This window comes from Dipodomys spectabilis, unplaced genomic scaffold (genome assembly GCF_019054845.1).
Source record: "Dipodomys spectabilis isolate Male_0828 unplaced genomic scaffold, ASM1905484v1 ptg000281l, whole genome shotgun sequence".
Taxonomy (NCBI): Eukaryota; Metazoa; Chordata; class Mammalia; order Rodentia; family Heteromyidae; genus Dipodomys; species Dipodomys spectabilis.
This window is the reverse complement of record NW_024870958.1, coordinates 763,405-769,040: the sequence shown is the minus strand read 5'-3', so window position 1 is coordinate 769,040 and position 5,636 is coordinate 763,405. Positions and strand designations below refer to the sequence as shown.

Below are 5,636 nucleotides of genomic sequence, written 5' to 3'. Positions count from 1 at the left end.
GAGGTTTAAAATCATAGACACCAAGACCTAATCATGAATTAAAGACTCTCCAAATTGTGAATACAATTGTTTTAAAAAGTCATCAAACTATTGCATTTTAAAAAATTTCTGATGATACTGAAGATTCAATTATAAACTATTAACACTTGAAAATAACTCTTTTTTTGGGGAGTAGGACACAAAACACAAGATTAATCCTAATCTATAACTACAAAGATTCTAAAAACAACTGAAGTACAGAGAAACAAAGGAAATAATTTAATTGCAACATGTACATTAAAAGGACTGTGTTAATAGAAAACAAAGTTATACTAATAATTAATTAGCTTACCAAATTCAGGTACATTCTTTTTTTCTATTTCACTTAGTTTCATAAAAGCTGGATTTTCATAAAATGATGCATAAAATGCCTATATACCCACTTACATTTTCAGATCTTAACAATATTTATTTCAGAAATATCTTTAGCTCTATATTCAATGAACTGAAATAATACTAAAATAGTCAAAGGCTTTTCAGAAATTGCAAGATTCGCTTTGGGATGGTATTTTTATTGAAAAAGATATTAGAAAGCCTTATTTATTAAAATTGCTGTAGTTACTCTCACAAAAGAGCCATTACTGAAGATATATTTGCATGTACAAAACGAATTCAAATACATCCGCAATATGGAGAAGGCACATGTTTTTTGTTTGTTCGTTCATTTATGAAATGAATATCTAATATGCATATCCACAATACCGATTTTCAGTCAATCTGATTGCATATTCAACTGTAATAAATATGGAGCTGATTATCTCTTAGTGAGAATAGATATGATCTTTCAAAGAAAGTTATTTCCAACAGAAATCCAGAAAGAGGGCTGGGAAGGTGGCTCAGTGGTAGAGCGATTGCCTTGCATGCATGAGGCCTTGGGTTCGATTCCTCTGCACCACATAAGAAAAAAAAGAATAAAGCCGGATGTGGTGCTATGGCTCAAGGGGCAGAGCGCTAGCCTTGAGCTAAAGAGCTGAGAGACAGAGCCAGGCCTAGAGTTTAGGCCCCATGAACGGACCCCCAGGAAAAAAAGAAATCCGGAAAGACTTTATCCACGAATAAGCAGAGAGTAATACCTGTTCGGTCAAGTCGGCCAAACTCACTCAATGAGCATATCTTAAAAGTATAACCAATTTAACAGGTCAAATACATCTTTTGTACTGACAGTCATCTTACAGCAATAATTTGTTACCTAATTTTGTCTGTATCTTCTCACCTAACATATAATAAGAGCTGAAAATGAACTCTTTTATCTATCTTAATGTTGTAAATGCTTTGATTTTGATGATGTTATTATTTGACAAATAAAATGTAGAGAAGGGTGGTTCAACTGAAATGACATGACAGAACAATGATAATAAAAACATTGCAACACAGTTAGCTCTTTTTAGCCTCACCCTGTCCACATTGGCAAGCAACATTGCAACAGCACATGCACACATATACACATACATATATGTCCACACATGTACACACATATACATGCATGCTAAATTCATGGTTTATTGTACAAAAAAGTTCAAATAAAATCTTAGTGATTAGTACAAATGATAATTTGCCTTACTACAAAATAATACACAATCCAGTCACTACGGGTGTTACATTCTGCCCCTCCACATGTGACCACTTAATGTATTTTTAAGTAATTAATTACCTAATTAATTCAGTGGCCTGGTGCTAATACTAGGGTTTGAACTCAGGGCCTGGCTCTGTCCCAGAATTTGTTATTTTTTTGTTTGAGTTTTCTCAAGGCAATTTACTGCTTGTACAAGAGCTCCATTTCTAACTTTTGTTGGTTTCTTTCAAATCAGAATCTAATGGACTTTTTTTTTTTTTGGTTTGTTCTGGCTTTAAACCGCAATCCTCAGACTTCATCTTTCTGATTAGCTAGGATTAATGACAGGAGCCACCAGTGTGGCTTCTACTTTTTTCTCTATACCTATCTAATGCACATACTTAAATAGTAATTTAAAACTGAGAGTATAGAAGCAAGATTTACAGTGATGATATTGTCCTGTCAGAAATTCAAGTTAGTAATTTAAATTTCTTCTTAAGACCATACACAAAAAATACCATAATGTAGTATAAGAGAACCCACGATTTGACATATGAGGTTTAAGAGCTTTCTAATAGATTCATTATTTATTGGCACCCAACATTAGAAAAAATGTATAATGCAGTAGTAAAATCGAAGTCCTTTGCATGACAACTTAAATTCCTTGTTTTTCAAAGACACTTGTTTTCATCTAAATAAAGTAGGCTTGCCTATTTTCTTAATGTGTTTTTGATGATTGAAGGTGCTTAATGAGAAGTCAAAATGTGTTAGTAGTACTTTGCTAACAATTAAATCTCACTTTTTCTTCTTGAAGAATATAATGATCAAAGCAATATTTGAGGATCTGCAAGCAATAGTTCAGAATCATGCTTCCAGTGCAAGTGGATCAACAGTAAGTAATCCTCAATACCATTTTCCACAAAGTCTTGTCACAGATACAATTGGCCTGCCTTCTCTAGCTGCTTTCCTAGCCTGGACCTATTCCTTCATTATACAGAAAAAGTGTGATTCAACTGATTTCAGTCAGATCTGTTACTAGAATTATCAAGGATTTAGATTCTTGTCTGCAATTTGGTCAAAGCTATGTCTCTTTATGTAGGCTACTAAAAATGCAATTACTAATTTCAAGTAAATACATAAATTCTATTTCCATCTTTGCTCTTGCCTCTAATCAGAGGCATGCATTTTGTGGCCAGCTAGGTCATTGCACATCTGTCTCTCTTTCCCTCTCTCTCTTTCATGGTTCTCATAGATAATATGATTCCTCCATAAATATCCTAATTTATGTTGTTTTTATATTTTTGGTTGCATCATTTCACTTTCTGCTCTTCCATTTTCCAAAGCATTTATATAGAAGGCATTATTTCATCTTTTCTCATTCCTAGAATAAGTTGCACATGAAGACACCACTGCTCCATATTATCAGTCTGTACCTTTGAATATGGAGGTCTTTGCTCTGCTCTCCATCAATTCCATACTCCCCAGTTAGAATAATTTAGAATAGTAAAAATGGAAAAAGGAAAAATAAATCATAAATAAATTCACCGGATTTTTCTGAACAGTTCAACCAACGTGAACTATTAGGGAAATACATGGACACCTCAGTCCCATCTTCTGATGAAGACACGGAACATGATGAAAAAGTGAGGAATGGTATCAATTGCAGAGACTACTTTCCAAAAAGGTTACTCATGTGAATACTAGGGATGACTATGAGTATACCCCTCTTTATCAGGAAGCCTACAGTGGACAATTAGACATTGTCCGTGAGTTGGTGGCTCAAGTGGCAAATGCAATAACTGTAGAGGGCTGGACACCCCTGCACAGTGCATATATACAGAATAATACCAGAATGGCATCTTTCTTACTTCATCATATTACAGATACCAATGCCCAAACTAAAGGCTTCTTGACCCCCTTACATCTTGCTGCTGAGAATTGAGATAGCAAAGATATGCTGGATCGCCTTCTGTTCAACCATTATATAAAACCAGGCCTGAAGAACAACTTAGAAGAAACTGCATTTGAAATTGCCCAAAGGATAAGTATGCATCACTACCTCTATGAAATTGTAGAAGGCTGTACAAATTGTTCTCGTAAGTCCTAATGGTCCGGTTAAGTATCTCAAATTTCAAAAATGCAAGTCCATCCTTTGTGTCCATACAAAATATTTCCACAATCCAAATAAGTGCAAATTTATTTTATTGGGGGGGGGGTCAGTCATGGGGCTTGAACTCTGGGCCTGGGTGCTATCTCTGTGCTCTTCAGCTCAAAGTGAGTGTCCTACTGCTTGAGTCACAGCTTCACTTCCAGTTTTCTAGTGGTTTGTTGGAGATAAGAGTCTCACGGGCTTTCCTTACCAGACTGGCTTTGAACTGTGAGCCTTAGATCTCAGCCTCCTGAATAGCAAGGTTTATAGGAGTGAGCCACCAGTGCCTGGCAACACCAATACTGTACTGTAAAAATTCATGAATTCCGTGGAATTCTTCCAAGTGAATTGCCTGCAATGGGTGTCAAATGTATTCAAGAGTTTTTGCATACATGTATAATTATTTCTGCAGAGTTTGTGATTTTTAAATCAGAAATAATTTTAACTTATCTGTTGAAATGAGTAGTACAGAAACTAAAGTATTTCTGGTGCTTGTCTGAAAAAGAATATTTTCAAATACTCTATATTCTATGTTTGTATAATGTTCATAATTTATTTTATTCTCTCCTAGATATACTTTGAATTCTATATTATTTTATAATATATAGGTTCATTAATGTGTCCTTTCAGATTGTATTCCATATAGAAACATTTTAAGATTCCTTTTTTTTCCTAGGTCCAAATATTATTTTTCTTTGGGATAAAATGACAATGTTGTCTAATTTCAAAAGTTTTGTAAAGGTTATGCTATGTAAACGCCTTTCTGAGGTGAAGATTTAATACACTGATGTCAAACTAAATTTAATAATATGAATTACGTGTGTGGTTACACTTGTTATTTTGTAATCAACTTTTTAATAACTGTTTTTCATTTCTTGCATCTGAAGAATGAAAACTACGGAATACTTCACAAATTTTCATATCATCCTTGTGCAAGTGCCATGTTAATCTCTGTATTGTTGTAATTTGGGTAGACCTGCTGTGGAAGCATGTAGTATCCTAATGATGCAATCTTTATACAGGCTTATATCCATGGGTGCCTACTTGTAAGAAGGATACCTTATTGTTCCTAACAATGCTATTGATCTTATTTCCCTAAAATTCTGTGAATAGTGAAAAAATTTATATTGTTCAGCAGATTGCTCACATTTGCATTTTTTATCAATGACAATTTTAAGTCTTTTTCATTTGGAATTTGATCATATTTTCAATAATTTATAGTGAAGTACAAAGATGTTGGCTTTTTCAAGTATTATTTATCCAACTGAATTAGCTTTGTGGAGCTAATGGATTCAAAGTAAGCCTTGCTTAAGAGCTACTTCTAACCTTCTGCAGCTGACATTTTCCCAAATGAGGTCTTACTGGCACAAATGTCTACCTGACCCTTTACTCTTCTTCCATGTAGGAACAGACCAATCAGAATATCTTACACTGAGAGCATAGATTGTCTTACTTGAACAAAACTAATCTTAGTAACAAGGGATTATAGAGAGATGAACAGTTCAGACAGAACTGTTCAGACTAGAAGGTATTTTATCAAAATATAATTGTCCATTATATATATAACATTTCAAAAGTAGCTAAAACCAAGAAGGTGAAAAAAATGTTCATATGTATGATTATTTAATGTCCTGGCCTGTCTACCATCCAACCAGACAGGAACGTACACTACTGCCTTTCTATCACCAAATATATTCATATTTGCAAGAGAAGTCCATATTTTTCTCCTCATTATTAGCCCTTAAATTAGTAATGTTTTAATCACAGTGATTTCTCTTGCCTCCAGGCTGTAAAGATACAAATGGTCAGGCGTAAGGTCCAACTCTATCAAACACTGAGGTAGAGATAATGGAATAATACTCTAAAAAAGAGTTGGCTTTGATACAGTAACCACAA

At 34.1% G+C, this 5,636-nt stretch overlaps 1 pseudogene; it reads right to left on the bottom strand.

Annotated features, from left to right (window-relative positions):
- Positions 1-4,631: 4,631 nt before the first annotated feature.
- On the bottom strand, positions 4,632-4,731 carry LOC122126512 (annotated as a pseudogene).
- Between the last annotated feature and the right edge of the window lie 905 nt (positions 4,732-5,636).